Source organism: Ochotona curzoniae, unplaced genomic scaffold (genome assembly GCF_017591425.1).
Source record: "Ochotona curzoniae isolate NIBS_2020 unplaced genomic scaffold, NIBS_Ocur_1.0 scaffold_4506, whole genome shotgun sequence".
NCBI lineage: Eukaryota > Metazoa > Chordata > Mammalia > Lagomorpha > Ochotonidae > Ochotona > Ochotona curzoniae.
The window spans coordinates 3,838,011-3,860,781 of NW_024467119.1; the positions used below are offsets into that span (position 1 = coordinate 3,838,011).

Consider the following 22,771-nt stretch of genomic DNA (forward strand, 5'->3'; position numbering starts at 1 on the left):
CCCAAGTGTACAGGCTCACAGCAGGTGTGAGCTGATATGGACAGAGGTGGACAGGCCAGCACTGGGCACATGGTCCAATCTCAGATACCCGTCTTGGTAGACCCACTTCCAGCTCCTTGGGACGGGCTAGGTATCAGGACCACAGTGTGGCTTCTCTGGGCCTGAGACTCTGTTACTCTGTAGTTACTTCGCGGGGCAGACAGGAGTGTCCACAGCCTTGGGTTCTTAAAGATGTATTTATTTCAAAGCATTAAAGAGAGATGAGAAGAGAGAGATCTTCCATCTTCTGGTTATTTCCCCAGATAGCCACAAGAGCCAGAGCTTGAACAGGCCAAACTCAGGAGCCAGGAACTTGGTCTGTATCTTCCACTGCTGTTACAGAGTCACTGGCAGGGAGCTGGGGCAGAAGTGGAGCAACTGGAACCCAAACCGGCCCTCGTAAGGGGTGCTGGCATCATAGGCAGCAGCTTTCTCTTCTATGCCGCAGGACCAGCCACGTCGTTATTCTAAGCAGAGATGGTCTAGAAGTCCTGGCCTTGGGCTGGCCATCCAGGACAAGCAGAGGAACTGAGGGCACTGGGGAGATTTCGGATGGGACTGTGGGCTGAGGCTACCCAGATAGTGCTGCCCTCCTTGGTGAACCCCACCCAGGGAGTGCCTCCTTCCGGCTCAGCCTTCGCCACCTCGGCCCCTACCTTCTCCCTCTGTTAAGTGGGAATAATTGGTGGAGTTATTTGGAGAATTAAGTGACCTCGACCAGGCAGGAGGGGCAGTACCTAGTGTGTGCCCTTGTCAGTGTCCATTTGAGTAATTATCGTGGAAGGATCCTTCAGCTACGTTAGAGCGAGTGCCTTAGGAAGAGGCACCAGGAAGCGCTCCTTCACCCGGTCAGCACTAGACACGGGAGAATCGTGCTCTTGTGTTGGTGAGGCCAAGGTGTTGGCTGCCGGAGTCCAGCTCCAGCTGAGTTCGGAACTCGCGAAGGTGCGTGGATGAGGCGCAAAGAGGAGGAAAGACGGACCACTAGGATTTCATCATAATGGACCACGCGGGAAAGCTGTCCCCTTTATTTATACAGAATCAGCCAAACTCTGGCTCAGACTTTTTACGTCATGGTCAAGTGGATGTTTCTAAAGATAACTGCCATTTGTTTCACCTAGGGCTAGGAAAAAGTTCTCAATAGATGGTGCATATCAATCAGTAACATTCCTACCACAATCTTCATTCTACAGCTTGGTCTTGAGACAGTCAAGGAAGAACTTCACAGGAGGGACCGAAAAGATCAAAGAAAGAGGGAAAGAATAGATTCCCACTACACCTGAAGACAGAACACCCTTGATTAGCATAGGATCAAAAGGGGAGTTAGCATCCTTGATTAGCAAATTGTCACAGGTTGCAGCCGTGACAGCAATAACAGCTTTTTGGCTAAAAAACAGTAATGGCAACATCAGCTTCTAAGCTCATATTGATATTAAACATTAACTCCGCAGAGGCAGACAATGCCTAAATAGATTACAGAATTCTCAGTGGGGTTGTCCGGTGTCCATGCAAAGGGAGGCGGAGCTGCATTCAGGTGTTGTAGAGACATCTGCCGGGCCCTGCCTGCAATGGAACAATGCGCTTCACACCTTCCTGTCTTCCACACCCATCCCACGGACCCAGCAGTTGGCAGTGCTCTGACTAGATCACGTGCATTCAGAAGGTGGCCATGTCCCTGTACTGTTTTACAAACAGCCTGTAGGAGCCTGTGTGGGAGACAGGTGATAGGAGCCTGGCTGACGTGTCCGCTGTGCACATTCTGCTCAGATGTGTCATTGCTGACCTGAGCCGAACACTAAATGAATGCCTGCTGCTTTCCTTCTAACTGGTTTGCACATGGGACAGATGACTAAGTTAATGCCATGGGATCGGAAAAGCAGAGTCCGCCCGGCTGTGCCTCAGTTTCCCACAGACACCCACAGCAGTCACAGACGGGCTCCAAGGTACAAGCCAGAGTGGTTGACAGGTGCTCCGTAATCTGTATAGAAACTTTCTGAAAAGATGCTAGATAGCTTGGAAGAGCAGTAATAAAGAGGTTACAGTGACACGGTCATGCAAGTCTCCCCCACACTGGCCTGCAGGTGTAACTTCTGCCTGTAGCTCCGTCACAGTGGATGGCCCTGCAGCCAACAGGTTCCTCTCTCTGGAATCAGCTTCTGTCACCAGAGTCCAGCTCCTAGGAGGACAGATGTGCCAGGCTCAGCCCAGATGGGAACCTGCTCCCCTGAAGGCGCTGGGAAGGCCATGTGCAAAGTGAAGCATCCCTGTACAAGCAGCCAGGTGTTAGCACTTTCCCTCCTAAATCGCTATGTGATTCAGACGATGGCTGCTGGCTGGCACCTTTTGGATTTAGCCATTGCCTGCATTGCATTCAGCTGTGGCGGCCTTGGAGGGACGGACTCAGGTCATAGATGGGAATCCCAAGCCTAGGGAGCGTCCTGATGCTGCTCAGTGTGCAGTGCCTAATTTGATTTCATGTGAGTGCTGTGAGTTTAGGGATTTTGTGACTGTCCTGATGGGGGTAGACTCACTGTGAGCATGGACCTTCCACCAGGAGCCCTGCACCCTGTACTGCAGGGAGCTGTGGAGCTGTGAGGAGTTCTGTGCGTGGGGAGTGCGGTCAGGCAGATCTGCGATAAAAGCAGCCTGCTTCTCTTGCTTTTCTGATGGATAGCTGGCCCCTAACTTTACCATCAGAGTCTCCTGCCAAAAACACAGCGACAAGAAGACATCCAGACCCTGAATGCTTAAATGTCATGTGTCTGACTTCTGAAGTCCTGAAGCAAGTGTAACAGAATGGAAGGGGCACGTGAACTCTCTTACAAGGGTACCACACTCATGATGGCATCACCTGCCAAGACCGTCACGTTGGGGAACGCACAGATGGTCAGCATTGCCTGTGGTCTGAGTCCTGTGTCTTTGGTAACATTGAGCTTTCCCTTGGGACTGCGGGGTTGGCTTCTGTGTAGGAGAAAGAGCCAGCACCTCAGTGCGGCCTAACGCAGTATCTGAGTAGTATGTGTTCATAAGCGCCTACTGTTGCTTTCCTCTGCTCCCGCCATCTCCGTGGACATCACTGTAACCCTGCATGGCTGCCCAGCGCTAGCATTGAACAAACTGGGGTGTAGCACCGTGTGGCAGGGCTCAAGTTCAGAGCACTTACCTCATCCACCTGTCTACCTGTTTCCCATTTTTAGCACTGTTTGTTTATATTCATTTTAAAGGCAGAGTGCAAGAGAGTCAGTCGATCTTCCGTGAGTTGGTTCACCTCCCAGAAACCACAGACTCTGGATCTCTCACACAGGTGGCAGAGACGCAAGTACTCGAGCCTTCATTCCTTGCTTCCCAGAATGCGTTAGCAGGAAGCCAGAGCAGAAGCACAGTGGCCGGGTCTCAAACTGGCATTCCCGCGTGGGACGAGCTTCTGCCTAGCCCCCGGAGCCACAGCCCACTGCTGTGCAGCCTGTTGACACCACAGTCCTTTACTCGGTTCTTGCACTCCTGTTGCCCCCGAGCCCAGCCCTTGTGTGTCCTTCAGCAGCACTGTTTCTTTTAGTAATGTGACAGATGCCAGGCCTCTGCGCATGCTCCCTGGGCCCGGCCAGCAGGAGTCCTGTTCCTGAAGCCCATCTGCAGCATGGCTCCTTTTTGTCTTTCCCTAATTTTTTTGCATCACAGACACTGTTCCCAGAACCCTGTGGGATTTGATCAGACTGATTCTCCTTCAGGTCATTTACTCTATGTGAGAAAAGTTGTCCCGTCCTTGAAGGTCCATAAAGTCTCCTAAAAAGGCCGTAATTCCCAGAGGGATGTTCCTCTCTGCTCAGACGCTCTTTACGTTGCTGGTGTGTGGTGGGAGTGAACTGAACTGTGGCCAATGCAGTCCTAGTAACTGTGCTGTGTTACAGATACACCCAAACACGAAGGAATCGGTCTCAGATGTGTTCCATGTGACTCCCATGCACTGACCGTATAGTGAGGAATAAGGGACACAAACCCTCTGGGGTGTGTGCGTGCCTGAGCAAGGGGGAGAGAGAGAGAAACAGAGAGAGAGAGGTCGAAAAACCTTGCAGTAACATGAAGCTGGCCACAGTCACAGCACGTGGTTTGCACGGCACAGCCAAGATGTGCCTCTCTGATAAGACACCCAGGTGAAGGAAACGGGTGTCTGAGTGCCTGGGAGCACGTGACGCAGGTGAGGTGAGATGGCAGCAAATGCAGCTTTGCAGTCTTAGCCCTGCCTGTGCTCTGTGAACGGCCCCGGAACGGGCACCTGCCTTGCTCTATGAACAGCCCAGCCACGGGCACCTGCCTTGCTCTGTGAACGGCCCAGCCACGGGCACCTGCCTTGCTCTGTGAACGGCCCAGCCACAGGCACCTGCCTTGCTCTGTGAACGGCCCCAGCCACGGCACCTGCTTGGACCTCCTGTGGAGTCCTGGCTCCTCTGTTCGGTGGCATTTGTGGGTTCCTTGGCAGATGTGTTTTCCGGCTGCCCCCTGGGGTGGCACCGCATACACACTTTGTGTGGTCCTAATGTTAGGGTTACTGCTTTCAGGTGGCACTTGCCGGGGTCGGTGTAGAAGCGGATTCATGCTTCAGTTGGAGATGTGGGCTGGCAAAGATGCCAGTTCTGGGCCTTTTCTTTGTGTTTCTTTGGCAGTGGCCACTTCCAAGAAGCTCTTAAGCTCGGCTGCAGTTGTGGCCTTGGAGTTGTACAAGGAGATTTCCATAGCTGATACAGACCTTAAAAATGAGCTTCCGAGTTAGGAGCCCAGGAAGGGCAGGGCCTCGGCACACGGAGGCTCCCACAGGGCAGGTTCACGTGTGCACTGCCCATCTCAAGTGTGCATTTTTTCCCTCTCTGGGGGCGTTTATCCTCGCGTCACAATCCAGGGCTTAGTGAACCACAAAAGTGAGACACCAATGCGAACAGAAGTCACTCCCCGCCAAAATCCTATTTCAGCTGGCTTCAAAGGAGCCATAGCAGATGGAGATTACTGGGAACCAAATTCTTACCAAACTCATGCTCTTTCTGTTTCAACCTCTGCTCACTCCGGTCCTTGCAGCCGTGTGCAGCCCTGCAGGCCGACACGTGAGCAGAAGGTAGTTCATCCCAGCCCTCGCTCTCACACCGACACAACAGGGGCCGGTATCGGTGCTTGGCTACAACTTCCCTTAAACATTTCCAAAATCTGAACTACATCAAGCGCATCAAGCAGTCTTTAGTGACTTTTTGAAGCAACTGTAGGATAAAGTGGCCCTGCTGGACACGCGTTCTCTACTCCGGTGTATTCCTGCAAAGTGTGGCCATCTGTGGAACTGCTTACCTACCAACAGCATCACTAACCATGTCGTGTCAGGCCCCGTCTCCCAATTCGACAAGTTATCTAATCTTTTATTAAGAAATAGCAAAATGGAAACACCCTAGAACATGTCCACGGGCCTAAAAACCCAAATAAAATACAGGAGGCTTCCTGCCGAGTCTACTCCACGTTGTCCAATTTGGAGTAGCAATCACTGAATCGGCAGACAGACAATCCTTCCTCCCACTGTGGTTCCAGCATGTCTTGGCAGCACAATAGGATATTTTCTAAGCATAAACTATTCTCCAGTAATGCAGTTTGAATGTTGGGCACAAAGTTGTGTTTCTAAACTTTTCAGAATAGTACACAATGGGTCTCTCTCTGTGTGTCTGACAAATAGAGGCTTTATCCACACACAAAGACAGTCTTCCCCCTCGGGAGGGGCTGTGGAATTCCGTGGAGCACCACCAAGCAGAGGTATGCTGTGTCCCCCGTGGCAAGAGGGCTGGGTCTCCCCCACAGTCACTGTCCCATGAGTTTCCTGTCTCGGCGAGCTGGTTTGGGTGGATACAGGAGGGAAGGCGCATCTGCGTGCGGTCTGCTCGGCTGGAGAAGTGGTCTGGATGCACCACTGCTGAGCGCTGCCTGCCGAGCACAGAGGCCCGTGGCCACCAGAATCCTGCTCTCACCGCGTTGGCTGCCTAGATTCTGCTTTAAGCCCCAAGATGAGTGTGAGGGTGGCAGGAAGCCTCCACGGGGTTGCTTTCAACTGGTCATAAGTGAGAATTCTGTAGATCTCTAATTCTCTTACCGGAATGTGTTTGCAGCATGCCCACAAACAAATGACTCGCTTAGATGTTTTTGCTTGATTTCCATACAAAATTAAGTGCTTAACCTTCTGTGTTGTCCATAAAAACACAACAAAATTCCATGTAACTGCCCTCTTTCTCCTTTTTATAAAACACATCCTGGTGGCTGGAAAACTTGACTAGTATTTCATCCTGCCGACCAGCTATGGCACTGTGGGCACAAGGCTTAAGCACAGGGGCTCTGGTTTCTGCAGCATGGAAGCCAGCCATGGGGAAATGATGGTGTACATTTTCCCACTGCATGCCTTCATGTCAACACAAGTCCTTTGAGTTCTTCTCGAAGCAAACTTCTATCCTTCATTTAAAGCAGCCCACCGCTGGTGATCTCTCCAGACACGGGGGCCCGTCTGCTGGCCACGCTGGCGTCTCCCAGCCTGCGCATGGTCACCCTCGGGACTCAGCCAGCTGTGTGGCCACCTTTCTTGGAGAGGAGACCCCCTCTCAGCCAACAGTTACTGTGTATCTGCTGTAGTCTTCCCTGAGGCATGAGAATATACATAATGAGAAGGGATTTCTGACAACACAGAGGACAGGCCTCAGGACCCGAAGACACCAGGAGCACCCCAGTGTGTGTTAGGAACTGAAGTGCAACCAGCAGGGGAGACTGGGTGCTGAGCATGAGTCATTCATTTGTGGGCACAGCATCTTTGCTGCTAGGAGTGAGCACGCGTCAGGCTGATCCTCAGAGCCACTGCTGAAGGCTAGAGGAGCTGTCCCACTCATGTATTCACCCTGACTTGACCTGCAATGGTGGCTGCTGCTGTGTGATGGGAATCCTCCTGCTGTCAGGGAGGGCATCCAGCCGTACCCCAGCCCCTAGGGGCCCTGGTGTTCCTGGATGTATCCCTGTCATTGGTACAGGGCATCTGGCTGTGCCCCAGCCCCTAGGGGCCCTTGTGTTCCTGGATGTATCCCTACCATTGGTACAGGGCATCCAGCCATGCCCCAGCCCCTAGGGGCCCTTGCTTTCCTGGGTATGTCACTGCCATTGGTACTGTGTGCTGACTTGCTGTGACTTGGCCATGAATCTCATAGGCTCATGGCCAGTATGATATGCCTTAGATACAAAAAAATGATGATGCTGATGAGCTAGGAGACGTGATTACCTGGCAGATCGTGAGCCTCTGATTGGACTGCTAGCTGGACCGCACTGCATTCCAGCTGTGTGCCTCAGACTTTGCCATCAGTGGATCAACTTCTAGCTTTGGTCCTGTTGTGTTCCACATACATGAGTTTAGGACTGTCAGTCCACGGCTTCGTTCGTGCAGGATTCCCACACAGAGCAACTCCCCACTTGTACTGTGTGGACGGCTAGCTTTGACAGCTGCCGAATCAGACAGAACTCCAGACTTGGCGCACCGTGCATCGCTCATGGCGACTCAGGCCATTTGAGTCACCTCCAGTTTCTGGCCAACAGTGGTATGTATGATCAGCCCCTTGATGATCTTTCAAGTCCACCAAGGGCTTGGGGCCTGGCGAGTGGCCTGTGGTGTCAGGAAGTTTCCCAGGATGAGCGGTGCGCCTGGCGTGTCCTCAAGGGAAGGACTGTTACTTGCAGGTGCTTTGGTAGGTTGCTAGGAATGCTAGTACTTAGCACAGAGCCTGGACAGATGGCTTGCAGCAAACGCTCAGGAGTGAGTGGCACTGCCTGGGCTTGCCAGACAGGCAAGTCCCTGGCTGATATGTTGACAGGATGAATACGCCCATCCTACTCCACGCTCAAACAGTGCCAGCTCACCTGTGAAGGCACGCTGGGATGGAGCAGGACCTCCAAGGTCCACTTCCAGTGTTATAAGAGGGAGACGGGCAGCAACAGAAAGGAACTCATTCTCATGCCCTGGAAAAGTGAGCTTGCCAGTGGGGAGGGTGGGACCCCTCCTCCCTGAGATCAGATGGCCCCCAAATTCCTGCACACAGAGTAGGTCCAGGTGGCTTTGGGGAGTGGACTGTGGGGGGGGGGGCACTGCTGAGCTCAGAGGACCACAGTACCCAGGACTGTCCATGTCCCTGGGGTGCCCCTGCCTGCCAGCTCTCACCTGCCCTCACATACAGCAGCGACAGTCCACCATCCACATAGGCTTCACGTGCTGCTGGGCTCTCGGCCTGTGCCCAGCACTCCGGATCTTACCCCGTGCACCCCTGTGCTTTATGTACCCATCTCCCACCAGTGCCTTACATTGTCTGCCAGCGCCACGACAGGCGCGCAGGAACCCCAAGGTGCCAGCAAGGGCTTTTCCTTGTTCATGAGGCAGCTGTGGCTTCCATCTCAGAACAGATGACAGTCAGCCAGGTAGAAGGGAAGGAAGTACAACAGGGCTGGAATGGCATGGCAGCCATTGGAAGGGTTCTTTTGTTTTTACAAATAGAGACTCCCTGTATGAAAACTGGATTCTAAAAACCCCAACCTCCCTGGTGATAAATTGACATCAGAAATCTTCCAGAACTTCCTGCTGCCATGAGGGCAGGGAGGCAGGTGTGCCCTATGCTGGAGAGTCAGTGGCTGAGGAATGCCGTGGCACACAGTCCTTCGTGGTGGTGTTTTTACCTAGCAAGGACGCCCTTTGTATTTCCGTATTTTCCTTCTTGAAGAACAGCTGACACCTCAGTCCATGGGAATGTTTCCCAGCACAAATTGAACTCTGCCAGAGAGTGAAGAGTATTTATATGTTAAACTTCCTCTTTCCTCATATTTATTGCTAAGGATATTGACATGAAAACAGGATCTCTGTCTCCAATGAGTTCATCTACTGCCGATTTCCCACCAGAAATTCCAGCCCTGGTGACATCAGCGAGGCCTGCCTGGCTGCCATTTGAAGAGCCGGCAGCCGGAAATGATGAAATCCGGAACAACAACAACTTCATGTTCAGGAAGACAAGTCAGTGGGAAGGGGATGGGTACCTGCCGCGCACTGCTGTGTCCAGCCTTCCTCTCGGGCATGTTCCACTGTGCTGTGCAACGAGAACCAAGGGCCCCGCCAGGCAAAGCGTGTGCCCGGCCCCTTGGCGCATGCGGGAGGCAGGCGCATCCGAAGTGCCCAGGGCACGGTGACCGCTTGGATGCTTCTGGACTCCATCAGACAACCAGGGAGTTACAACGTGTCCAAGGGACAGTTCTCTGCTTCCTGATAAGAGAATAATTCAAAAGAGAAGCCTCTTCATGAAAGAAGTGTTTTCCTTGAAGATCTAAAAGACTAGCATGAAAAGGTGCATCTTACCCCGCAGAAGTCATCGTGCCACGTTGCCCCCTAGTGTTGCCCTCCTCGTGAGACTTGGTGCATCAGACACGTCCTTGTGACAGCAGCGCGTGAAGGAGTGAGCACAGTGCTGTGTTTTCAAAGAATGAGGGGAAAATGGTGCAAACGAGAAAAATTAATTTTTCAGTGGATTGTATTGTGTTAGAGACTCTTTTAAGTACAGAGAAATAGGAGTGAGCAAGAGAGCTGGCCTGGCAGTGGGATGAGTACAGGTTCCTAGACAGTGCCACTGCTCTAGATGTGCTATTATTATTCTGCATATTTTGCTCTTCTTTCTCGTCAAGCTGTGGCTGTGACAGTGTCTCAGTAACACACATTGGCAACCCGATATATTGGACAACAAAAACTGGCTTTGGAGCAGGCCCCAGGTTGAGCCTCGGGCCCACCCGAACCCGGTCACTGATACATCTTGCAGTGGCCGTGGGCTGAGGAAACCCCTCGCTGCTGTAAACTCCCACCCAAGCTCCACCGTCAGGCTTATTCATGGCCTAGCTTTTGGTTACACATGCTTATGACACGACCAGGAAACTTAAGGCAAAATATGCAGAATAATAATAATAGCAATAGAGTATGGAAGATAAACCTGAAAGAGCCATTGAGAGTTTCTGAGTTCATTCCCACGGGCCACGTTTTCCAGCTCTCTTCATGGTGGCCTCTGCCTCTTTGTACCGCACTGACCACCTCTCTCCGCAGTGAGGAGTTAAGGTCACGCACACTGGCCACCTGTCTGCTTCCTATACTGGCCACACTTGCTCTCTTTCGGTTACATCATAGCTGGACTGGAGGGCTATTGTTTTTGAGGGTCTTGACCTCACATGGTGTTTGCAGATTATCAGATGCTGAGAGATAAACCAGGCCCAGGGATTCCTCCACTGCTGGGGCAGAACTAATGGGAATTTTCCCATGGAAGTCTCTGTGTTGGTGGGATTCAGAGCCCTTTGTCCTGCTGGCATGCCCTGAGGGCTGCAGGGGCCTCCTGCCCGTGCCTGCCCGGCGTGCTTAGTCCTGGGGTGCAGCAGGGGCTGTAGATGGCTTCTGTGTGCCAGCACACGTTCCCTGGGAGAGAGTGCTGCCACTTCTTGCTGCAGGCGGAAGGTGGGCGTCGGGCCAGCACCACAGCTTCAGTATTTTCATTTAACTAGAAGGATATTGAGATTCTACCAGGGCAGCTCCATCTAAAATCCACACAATTGCCCATTTTGATCACAACAAACTCTACATTTATTAAGAATTTTAAAGGGGGGAGAGTTGAAAGTGATTCTAAGCACTTGTCTGGGTCCTGGATCTATCTTGTTCACAGTAAAATTCTTTCATCCTTGCTGTGTACTTTAAAATTTTCCAAATAAAATGCTGGGCAAGTGTTTGGAGCAGAAGTAGGGGGAAAATTCCATGAGGAAAACCGGGGTGCTGTGGCAGGGCACCATCCCTGATAACTCGCTTCCTTCATGCATGCAGTTCATGAAGAGCTGCGAGCACAGCGCACAAACTCCGTGGAATTCCCATGCGCTCTACACAGAACCTTCGTCTGTACTTCCTTCTGTTTTCAATCCCTTCCTGTTTGCGTTTTACAAGCAAAATATTACAGAATTTATACAGATAATACTGGTCCTGAATTTGTGGTCACAGTTTTCTATAAAGGGTTTTGGTTTTTGTTTGTTTGCTTTGCTTCTTGTTTATTTTAAAGATTTTTACAGAGGAGAGACAGAGATAGAGACCGGTCTTCCATTCACTGGTTCACTCCCCAAAGGCTGCAATGGCCAGAACTGGCCAGTCCTAAGCCAGGAGCCAGGAACTTCTTCCAAGACTCTCATGTGGGTGCAAGGGCCCAAGGACTTGCTACCCCCGCTCCTTTTCCAGGCTGTAAGCAAAGCCCTAGATCGGAAGTGGAGCAGTTGGGACGTGAACCAGCACCCATACGGGATGCTGGTGCTAGCAAGTGAAGGATCGGCCTTGCCCCTCCTGTGAGTTTTATGTGACGCATCACAAAGCAAGGGGAATGCACTGGGACGGAAGACACTGCGCATGAGCTAGATGTCAGGGGAGGAAGAGCAGACCACCCCTTCCTGGAGGATGGCTGGGGTTTTTAGAGCCTCAGTTCCCCTGTATCTCTCATGCTTTGGGGTTACAGTGAGTGAGTACCCAGTGGCAGCACATCGGGCAGCTCCTGGCTGATGAGTAGCACCTGGGAAGAGTGGCAATTCAGAGCTCTGTGTGCATCTGAAGTCATTCAGAGAAACCTCGTGGTAATGCCACTTTGGACTGCCTGCAGCATCCCAGAGCTGCAAGCAGCCGAGACCTCTGGTGACGTCAGGATCTCTGGCCCCGCCCCACTGGCCCTCAAAGGCACGCTCCAGCTGCTATCCGCTTCCAGCTTACACTGCTACAGCTCCAGCTGCTATCCGCTTCCAGCTTACACTGCTACAGCTCCAGCTGCTATCCGCTTCCAGCTTACACTGCTACAGCTCCAGCTGCTATCCGCTTCCAGCTTACACTGCTACAGCTCCAGCTGCTATCCGCTTCCAGATTACACTGCACTCCCCTATACATTTGTTGTAAATCCTATTGGGATTTGCTTTCCGGCATGAGTTCATTTGTCTTCTCTCTCTTTTTAAAAAAGATGTATTTGTTTTTCTTGGAAAGACAGAGAAGCAGAGATCTTCCATCTGCTGGTTCACTTTCCAAATGGCCACAATGGAGCCAGGAGCCAGAAGCTTCTTCATGTCTCGCACATGCGTACAGGAACCCAAGAACCTGGACCCTCCTCTGCTGCCTTCTCAGGCCATTAGCAAGGAACTGGATCAAAATTGGAGCCGCTGGGACTTGAGGCTTGGCATACTGCACCTCAGCGCCAGCCTCATCTGCCCTTCTTAAATCATATTCAGACTAGTGCTTAGGCTGCGTTTGTTTAACAGGGATTTGGGCCCTTGCTTTCAGCTGTTGTTTTATTGCTTTGAAGCTGTCCTACCCAGAGACTGTTGGTTACTGGGGGCTTTGGGTCCATGCTTGGCTACAGGAGGTCCCTGTGGGCAGAGAATGCCCCCAGTGTGTAGAGGTGAGGCTGTGACTGCCACACCAGAGTGGCAGAGCAGGCGGCCTCTCCCTTGCCCCCTTGCTGTCCTCTTTTGTCTTCAGGAGGAAGTGCCCAGCTGGCTCAGCTCTGTCCAGTCCTCAGGGGAGCACATCTGTGGTGACAAAAGGCACAGGTGGCTTTCCCACCACCCCTTACCTCCCGGGGACCTCCTCCCTCCACGGCTTCTCCAGCCAGGCTGGCTGCTGCTTTGCAGCTTCAACTCGCTGCTCCCCAGAGGCTGGCTGTAGCAGGTATAGCTCTCCAGCAAGACCCTGGAAAGCTGCAGTACAAGATTCCATGTCATGAGACAGTTCACTCCAGCATCTAACCAAGTGCCTGTAAGCCAGCTCATAGCACTGGATGAGTGTGGTGCCACGTGACCATGAGAAGCATGGTCAGAGATGCCAGTGTGGTGGGGTAGAGAGGGCTTCCATCCCTGTGGCCAGGTCATGCCACTCAAACACTCCATAGAAGCCTCTAGGGCATCAGTGAACGGTCAGGGATCCAGTTGAGTCCATTTTGGAAGAGCAAAGGAATGGGGCCTCGTTCTCTGTGTTACCCATGGTGTCCAGCATGTAGCTGTCCTCAGGCCAGGTACCTGCAGAGAGCCCTGGTCCCAGCCTTGCCAGCGACTCTTCTCTGGCAGCAGCTCTACCAGCACCTACCCTGTACCCATGCAGGGCACTGTAGGAGACACTGGGATTAGCCTCGAACCCAGCACTCTCATCTTTTGGCTGACAGGCAAGGAAAGCTGTAAATACTGACAAGCTCCCACTGTGAGCATCCTGTAGTCAGCAGAGCAGGCCCCGAGGGTCAGGGTCAGCGGCTCACTGGCTCCTCCCGGCCTCTCTGTGGCCTTGACCTGTCCCTTATGATGGAAGCCTTTCTGGATGACTTTCAATGTCTATCCCATCTCACTTACAGAACTTTTCTAGATCTTACGGCAACATGAGTATAGTCGTCAGGAACAGGCAACTCAAGGCGGGGTATGTCACTAGCCTAGTGGCTTCAGACAAATTACTTTATCCTCTAAGCCTTAGTCCCTGGTCTGTGAAACAGAAGCAATTCGTGGTTTGCAAAGCCCTTGCTGGGCACCCACATCTCAGGAGGCACCATCCAGACCTGGGGCTATGTCAGAGGGCAAAAGAAGTAGGGATCCTGCGTGTCCCACCTGAGGGGGAAGGATCCTGAGTGGGCAAGCAGGAATAGTGTGGCAGAAACCAAAGGCACAACCCTACCCGATGGACCAGGAGTGGGAACTCTCTCAGGTGGACAGTGTGATGACCTCTGAAGAAGACCTCTCCCTCCAGGGGGAGAGTGTGAGGCAGTGAAATCACCAACGGGCAGCTGCGTGGAGCAGAAGTGGCCCCAGCAAGGGGAGGTGGCCCAGATACAGGCAGTGCAGCCCTGCTCTGAGATGTGGAGACACAAGTCTGAACAGGGGCATCTGTGCCCCTGTTGCTGCCATGTAGGGAAGAGGCAAGGGAAGCACAGACCAGGAAAATTCCAGAAAATTCTAGAATAGTGAGGGAGACACCAGTGAAGGCTCTTGACATCCTTAAAATGGTAGTTGTGATGATTTTCAGTTTACAAAATGGAGCCTATGAAAGCCAGAGAAGGAATTATACATATTAACATCCTCTGCTGTTTTCCCAGGCCACAAGCAGGGAGCTGGGCAGGAAGTGCAACAGCCAGGACATGAGCTGGTGCCCACATGGGATGCCAGCCCTAAGTAAGGATTGAGCCACTGAGCCACCGTGCTGGGTCTCAGTGAGGAATCTCCTTTAGATGACATCGTGAGACCTAGCAGCCAGGCAGTTCTGCAAGTTTGTGGCATCAGCAGGGGATCTAACAATTGTATAGATATGGCTTCAAGGTGGAGAAGGAGCAGTCAGGTGCAGCAGTCAGGGGTCCATGGCCCAAGTCAGAGGTCGGACACGGCCCTCTCTACTCATTGGATATGACTGCATCACTGTGGGGAACTTGTCTGAACCTTGGTGATGGTAGTGATGGTCACTCAACACAAGCTGGTTGTACAGTGAGCAGATGTAATGGTGCTCCTCCTGAGCACGGGGCCTGGGTGCTCCTGCTGAGCAGGGGGCCTGGGTGCTCCTGAGCAGGGGGCCTGGGTGCTCCTGCTGAGCAGGGGCCTGGGTGCTCATCTTTGCCATCCTCTCCATCAGGATGGAGGCAGCCTGGGAGGAAGCAATGAGATGCAGAGTTTTTTGTTTCTGTCAAGGGTAGGCCTTGACAGTCTTGGGGAGTACTTGCTAAGCTGAGACTTGTGCGCCAGTGTCGCTCCTTGACTGGTGGCCTGAGTCCTTGGAGGATGGGGTTATGTACCAGTGCCAAGTACCACTGATAGGGCAGAGATAAAGAAGGACTGACAGTTCTGGGGTCTCAGCTAAGCATTCACACAGCTCAGCCCAGCTAGGAGTTCCAGGCCCACTTAAGGGGCTGTGGCTACGGTGCTCAGGAGGACCAACAGGCTGTGTCTGTGCTGGAAGGGGAGCAGGGATGAGTGGTCCCCTTCTGTTGACTAACCTCATGAGAACCCTACATTTCTCAGCCTTAGCTCTGCTGGGTTATTGCTGAACTCCTGCCACCTAAGAATGTTGTCCTTCATCGAGCCCGAGCTACCTTCCTCTCTGCCATCCTAGAACACCCGTAGGAAGCACCCCACAGTGTAGAAGCGCTTCTCCTTCATCACCTGTGCCTCGCAGGGATGCGAGCTCCCCAGAAGCAAAGCCACTGCTGTGTTTTCATCTCTGTGCCCCAAGCACGTGTCACAGAGCCAGTGCCAGTCGCGCCTGCTGACTCAACAGCCACATTTGCAGGCTGTGTGCTCTGCCGGTCAACCTTAGCTCTCACCTATGTAGAACTGCATCTCGTCCTCCCCTAAGGGAGGAGAGGGTCCCTGTGCACAGGTGAAGGGGAAGGTATGGGACACCAAGTTGGACAGTGACAGTAAGTCACCGAGACTTGGCCCGCACTTTTGCTGGGCTTGAGGAGTCGGGCTCGGGAGGGTCCTCAGAGTGAACACTCCAGAATCCCCCAGTCGCAGTCAGTGCGGGGAATGCAGGAGCCGAAGCAGTAGCAGTGTGGGTGCCTGAGATGGAGCACAGCCGGGGCCTCGGCCACACCGAGAGAAGCCAGGAGCTCTGTGCGTGCTGGGCCGCGGAGGACAGGGCAGTTGCTGTCTCCCCATGCGGCTCCCTCTCCTATGACATCCTCTGCTGAAGCAAACGTGCCCGGTGGCCCTGCGCTTCTCATTTTGCCGCCCTGTTGGTCATCACCCTGCCACGGCTGGTGAGATGGGCAGCTGTGCTGGGCTGGTCCATCAGGGGCTGGAAGAGCCATGACCTGAACCAGGGAGCCTTCCTCATTCAGAAAGTGACTTTCCAAGCATTTGTTCTCACAAGCTCAGTCCTGCCCTGCACGCGTGTGCGCGCACACACGTATGCACACATTCCTTCCTTGACAGGGTGCGCAAGGGAACAGGTCCTTGTGACTTCCAGGGAGCTGGCCCCACGCAGGGCAGGAAAAAGCAACGTGTAAACCACTCAGAAAGGGAGAATCCGCCCCACGGCGGCCCCGTGCCTGCGCTTCGGAAGCCGCTCTGATCTCAGAGCTCGCGCGGTCACGTGATTACCTGAAAGGACCGGAAGGATATTTCTCCAAGAATGTGGCGCTTGTGACAGGAATCATTGATACATTTGGAATTTTTCTGCAAGTGACTCAGGCTCTGTGCAGGCCACTGCATAGGAATGTGTCGGGGGTGCGTGACGCCAGGCCCCCGCTGCGTAAAGCAGGGCAGAGTCAGTGAGAGAAGGAAAGCGAGGATGTGCCTTTGTGCATTATTGTTAGCGTGATGAATGATGCGTGTTTTCCTCCCCACTTTAATTAGAATGTTTCTACATTTGCCAAAGAAAATGTTGGAAGGCAGACAAAAACCCGAGATGATAGGAACAGGGCTTGATGTAACAGCCTATTTGTAAAGGAAACACAGCTTGTTTGGTATTTTATTGAAACAGGAAGTTCAGAAGCTTAGTACACACAGGCACAACAAATTCTCAGGTGCGCGTTGAGTCATCTGTTGTTGGAAACGGGGCGCCTGGGAGTTTTCCCCTCGGCTGACTTATCTGTGTTTTGTTTGGGGGAAGTAGTGGGAGTCAGGTAGGGTAGGAAACTGCAGAGAAACACAGAGATTGTGCGTTTGGCAACATGTATTAGCTGCCCTTCAGGTCGGGCACATAGAACACGCAGCAATTCTCTTCTTCAGTAAGTAGACGCTGTTCTGCAATTCCCCACGTGGGAACTAGAAGAGTGAAACCCCTCGGTGGACCATGAGCCCCCTCAGTGGATCACGAGCCCCCTCGGTGGACCATGATCCCCTCGGTGGACCATGATCCCCTCGATGGACCATGAGCCCCCTCGGTGGACCATGAGCCCCTGGGGGACCATGAGCCCCCTCAGTGGATCACGAGCCCCTGGGGGACCATGAGCCCCCTCGGTGGACCATGAGCCCCCTCAGTGGATCACGAGCCCCTCGGGGGACCATGAGCCCTCTTGGTGGACCATGAGCCCCCTTGGTGGATCACGAGCCCCTCCGGGGACCACGAGCCCCTCGGGGGGTGGTTTTGCAGATGAAAAGAAGGGTTGTGGCTTACCTTCTTACACTCTGCCTGCTGTTGGGAGGTCGATCAAGTACACTGCCACAACAGTGGATAGCTCACGCTTTGATTCTTGGCATTGAAGACTGGCAGAAGCGTCATGGAGTTGTGCTTAGCACAGCAATCCTGTTGGAGATTCCTGTTCTCTGAACGTTTCATCCAGAATGCAGCCTGTGCAGACAAGAAAGAGGTCAGAGGTTTGAACAGGTGCTGGTCGGCCAACAAGCTAGTCAGATGGTGCCTCAGACTCACGTGGAGGCAGCCCAGGCAGGACCCGGCCCATGTCTGCTTTCTGTGGGACCCCGGCCTGGCCCCAGAACCCCTGCGCTCCGGGCGGAGGTGCACTGGCTTTCTGTGGGACCCCAGCCTGGCCCCAGAACCCCCGTGCTCCGGGCGGAGGCGCATTGGCTCTTGCTGCCCGTGTCTCCTTTGGACCAGGTGCTGCTTCCAGCCAGTCTTCCGTCGCCTGCCCCTGGGGGACCCACTTCTGAATCAGGCTGGCTGACACAGGGCAGCCCACCGTGCCCTGGAGAGCTGGGAAGTCTGGGATGGGGTGGGCAGCTCACTGGCCCATCTGCCCTGGAGGAAGCCGGGGCACCATGTCAGTGTTGTGACTGAATGACAGTGAGCAGAGCAGTGTCCCCATGACAGGAAGGGACTGGGTCTGAGAGGACATCTGCACCTCTGAAAGACAGAGTCACAAAGCAAATCCAAGATGGGCGGCAGCCTCCGGTTGTATCCTCAACTGCTGAGGGCCCTGGTGAAACAGCAGCTGGGCTGGGAATGCTGAGTTGGCCGTGCCCAGCCAGCCAGGGGAGCACATGGGGACCAGAGCCCCAGGAGCAGCAGGCCCTGGCCAGTTTCATCCTGCCCTCCGATGGCAGCAGTTCCACTCTGCTGGCTCCAGTGCAGTTCCCAACCTCACTGTGAAGCCAGCCGTGTCCGACTTCCCTGCCTGTCTTCCCAGCAGGTGTCCCTGCTGCTGCTGGCCTCCCTCACACACTCAGCACACAACATGTGCACTCCACACAAACAACTCAGCACGTGTGTACACACACACACGTTTTCCTACTTATCCAAAGGACAAGCGTTCCTGGGGACTACTTCCAGACCTCCCAGAGAGGTCCATTTCATGACTTCATCATCAGCATCTTTAGTTCATCAGAATGAATGCCTAGGACTAGGATAATTAAGGTACCACAGCTTCATTGGTCTGCCAGTGTTTCTTGGGGTGGGGAGGAGATACAGTGCCATGAAAGCTGGGCCTGTGTGTTTCCTCTCTGTAGCCCACTGCATCTGTGTGCATCTCAAGCCTGCCTGTGTGTGGTTAGAGGCCAGGCATGCGTGTCTAGACCCAGAGCCCAAGGTTCCAGCAGGCACTGTGCCAGGGAAGGTAGATGTGGCAGGTCTTCTGTGAGGAGGGAAGGCAGGTGGCAGCAGAACTCAGGCTCCTGAAGGGAGGGGCCCAGCAGCACAGCCATCCTCAGGACCCAGCTCTTCAAGGGAGGAAGGGCTGCAGTGCCATGGGGGAGGCTGTGCGCACGCGTGGGACTCCTGCCTGCCGATGGTTTCCTGGCCAGCCCCTGCTGTGGCCTGGCGTTTGTTCCTTGTTGTTTACCACCTCCAGGTATTTGCAGACAGATCTTATCTCCTTCCGTCTGAGTCACCTCTTGGCCCAACTCCCCATGTTTCACTGTTTTAAACTCTGACCTCTCGCCACTCTCTAAAGCATAATTGCTTTGTATTTTCAGATGTTATTCCATTTTGACTATTTTAAGAGATGCAATAAACTAAATATGACTTGGCAAGCATGGACTTATGATAGGAAAAAATAAATTAAATTATATTTATGTGTTTGTGAGGCTACTGGATCCCAGGGCCCCTGACCTCTGAGAGCGCTTCCATCCATACTGCCGCTCTTCCCCACGCATCCATCTCCAGCCTGCTCTCCCGGTTTCCTGAGGAGTAATCCATACTCCTTTGTTCTTTTTCTTTTTGCAAGAGGAGCAGGTGTTTTAGTCTTGTAGTTGATATACCTGTTAGGATGCCCAGCTTGCGCACTGGCATGCCTGGTTCCGTGCCCTCCCTGGCTCGTGCCTCCAGGCTCCTGGGAGTACACGCCCTGGGAGGAGCGGCAGTGGCTCGGGCAGGTGCAGCAAAGGCGGATTGAGTTCTTGCCCCTGGACGTGACCCTGTCCACTGCTAGCGTTTGAAGGTGACCGGTGGTGGTAGCGCTGTCTGTTCTTCTCAGAAGAGTGAGTAGGGTCTGGAGGAGGATCCTGCGGGTCCCGGCAGGACACCCAGCTCAGCGGGTCCCAGCCAGGGCGCCCAGCTCGGCAGGTCCCAGCCGGGGCGCCCAGCTCGGCGGGCCACAGCCTGGGCGCCCAGCTCGGCGGGTCCCAGCCGGGGCGCCCAGCTCGGCGGGCCACAGCCTGGGCGCCCAGCTCGGCGGGTCCCAGCCCGGACGCCCGGCTGGGTGGCTTTCAGGACTGGTTGTGTTTTGCCTTCCCCGAGGGGTCGTGTGGAAGCGCACACAAAGGAATAGGATTGAATTTCTTGGAAAAGCAGAGAGATTCTGCATTTTTTTTGAGCTGTTACTACTTCAGCTTGTCAAAATCATCAACCTTTTTGCATTTATATATTTTAAAGATTTGTTTTTCTTTGAAATGCTGAGTTACAGGGAGAGGGAGAAACCGAAATATAGGGTCTTGTTTTTTATAGTTCACTCGTCGGAGCGCCGCCGTGGCCAGAGTGGAGCCAGTCCAGAATGGGGTGCCTCCTGAGCGGCCCCAGGACTCGGGTCTCCTTCCATTGCCATTCCCAGGCCACAGACAGAGAGCTGGATTGGAAGTGGAGCAGCTAGAACGTGAACTAACACACATATGGGGTGCTGTCACCACAGGCAGAGGCTTAGCTTAAAATGCCACAGTGTATTCAAAATGGGCACGTTTTATTGCTTATAAATCAAACTCAGTAAAAGTGATTTTTAAAACGATTTATTTATTATTGGGAAGTCAGAATTACAGACAGAAGTAGACAGAGAGAGGGATCTTCTGTCCACTGCTTCACTCCCCAGGCAGTCACAAGGGCCACAGCTGAGCTCCAATCTGAAGCCAGGAGCTTCCAGGTCTCCCATGCAGGATCCCAGGGCTTTGGGCCATCGTCCACTGCTTTCCCAGGCCACAGGCAGGGAGCTGGATGGGAAATGGAGCAGCTGAGCGTCCCCAGGACTCGAGTCTCCTTCCATTGTCATTCCCAGGCCACAGGCAGGGAGCTGGATGGGAAGCGAGGCCCCTGGGACATGACCCAACACCCATATGCAATGTAGCACGTGCAAGGCGAGGACTTGGGCTGCTAGGCTACTGTACCAGACCCAGATGTGCTTTTTTAATGGTTCTTGATGTGCATGTCAGTTTTTTAAAGTAATTTGGTGAAAATATCAGTGACATTCATGGGGTTACACATCAGTATTTCACTATTTGCTCTCTTTTATGTAGTTTTTACATAAGTATTCCACTCTATACTGGGAGTCGGGGGTCAGCAGGTCGTAGCACCTGGTGCTGAGTGGGCAGCAGCCACGAGAGCCCAGCCTTGGGCTCTGGCAGGCTGGGTCCCTCTTGCGAGCTTGAGCTCCCAGGAAAGTTGCTCCCTAGGGTCACAGTGCTGCTCCACTTGGCCTTCCCCGGGAACAAGCACTCCCGGTAGAAAGAGGTGAAAAGCAGACCTGCCCACCACATCTCTGTCTTAGGCTTTGGTGCTCTACTTAGGCACTGAAACAAAAAGGCCAACAGACCCCAGTATCCCCCTGGACTATTTGTTGGGTTGAAGGACAGTGGCACATGGAGCCAGTAGAAGGGTGGGCAAGGATTCTGGGACTGACCAAGCTGAGCGCAGTGCTGGGTTTTACAGTTAGTACAAAGGGGTGAGACAACAGGTAAGAGGGAGCCACCAAACCCAGAGTACTCAAGCAGAAGGAAAAGAAAACAGCAGGTCCATCCCCTTTGTGGGTGGACGGTTGAGGACCAGAGTGTGTAGGCAAACTAGGGTGGGGTGCCCACATCCCGAGATAGGAGTCCCTCCTCGTCATGCTGCCCCCCGGGCACCCAGGCCTGTGATGTGTAGCCTGTGCTCCCTGGACCCCGTATGTCTTGGGCACGTTTGGTACCCGCCACGCCAAGAGGCTGACATGCCACAGGACTGTCCTTCCTGGGAGCTGGCTGGCTCCCCTTGGTCCTACCCAGCCTGGCCCCACACCGTGGGCTGAGCGTACAAGGGCTCACTTCCCGTGAGCTGGGCGTACGAGGGCTCGCTCCCGTGGGCTCGCTCCCGTGGGCTGGGCGTACGAGGGCCCCCCCCCCCCCCCCGTGAGCAGACTCGCTGCCTTTTATTCATCTCTGCCCACACCCCTCCCCCAGCGCCCCGGAAAGGCCATCAGCAGGAGGACGACAGAATGGCCTTGCGTTTCTGACCAAAGGTTCAACAGGAAGGAAGTGCTGGAACTGGACAGCATACACGGAGTGTTCAAGAAGTTCACAGAAAAGGCACTGCATGGAAATTGAAAGGATTTTAAGATTTCGCATTGAAATTAATTTACCTTTTGATTTCATTTTTCTGTGACGTTTTCTGAGGGCCGTTCACTTCTTTTTAAACCAGACAAAACGATATGTTCCTAATTTATCTTATGGAGTAATAACCCAGGGTTCTGAGTGGGTCCACTGGTCCACTCATCAAATGGCTGTAATAGCTGGAACTGACCTGATACGAAGCCAGGAGCCAGGAGCTTCCTCCAGGTCGTCCCCACAGCATAGGGGCCCAAGGCCTGGGCCGTCCTCTGCTACTGTCCCATGCCATGAATACGGAACTAGATGGCAAATGGAGCAGCTAGAAAATGAGCTGCTGCCCACATGGGATCCTGGCCCCACTGTGGAGAAATAGCCTCTTGCCACTGTGCCAGCCCCGAAAAGAATTTTTAAGAGAAAATTTTAAAAATACAAATTGGTATATTTTATCTTAGTGAAAAACTTGTGAGGAAGTTTTTCAGCCTTCACTCAGTTTGGAAGCTCCTGGAAGCAGCAGTGCGTCGGTAAGAGCGGGACAAGGGGAAGATTCTGACTGCTCTGACAAGCCTTCTTGGCTTGAGGAAAAGCTTGAAGTGATCAATTCTATTGACTTACGCATAGAACGAAACAAGCAAACATGTGCAACTCTTAAATGCAATTCATCCAATTCTCACTGGAAAATTCACAAGTCACATTTTTTAAATCTTGAGCCAGCAACATGGCTTTGAATAGCAGCTTCTTTTAAAAACCTGAGTTAGGGCCAGGCGTGTGGCTGAGTGAGTAAGATACCCCTGGGGATGCGCAAATGCCACGTGTGCACCAGCTCAGGCCCCTCCGCTTCGGATCCAGCTTCTTCCTAACACTCCTGGGAGGCAGTCGATGACGGCCCTGCCACGTGCGTGGGGCACCTGGCTGGAATTCTTGGCTCCTGCCTTCGACTGTGGGCATATAGGGTGTGAACCAGCAAAGAGGAACTATCTTTCCATTGCTCAAAAAAGTATTA

At 53.3% G+C, this 22,771-nt stretch overlaps 1 protein-coding gene across 4 annotated transcripts in view; it reads left to right on the top strand.

Moving 5' to 3' along the window:
- MCPH1 (microcephalin 1) overlaps window positions 1-22,771 on the top strand; it is a 170,629-nt gene that overhangs the window by 133,127 nt on the left and 14,731 nt on the right. The gene's annotated exons all lie outside the window — the stretch shown is intronic.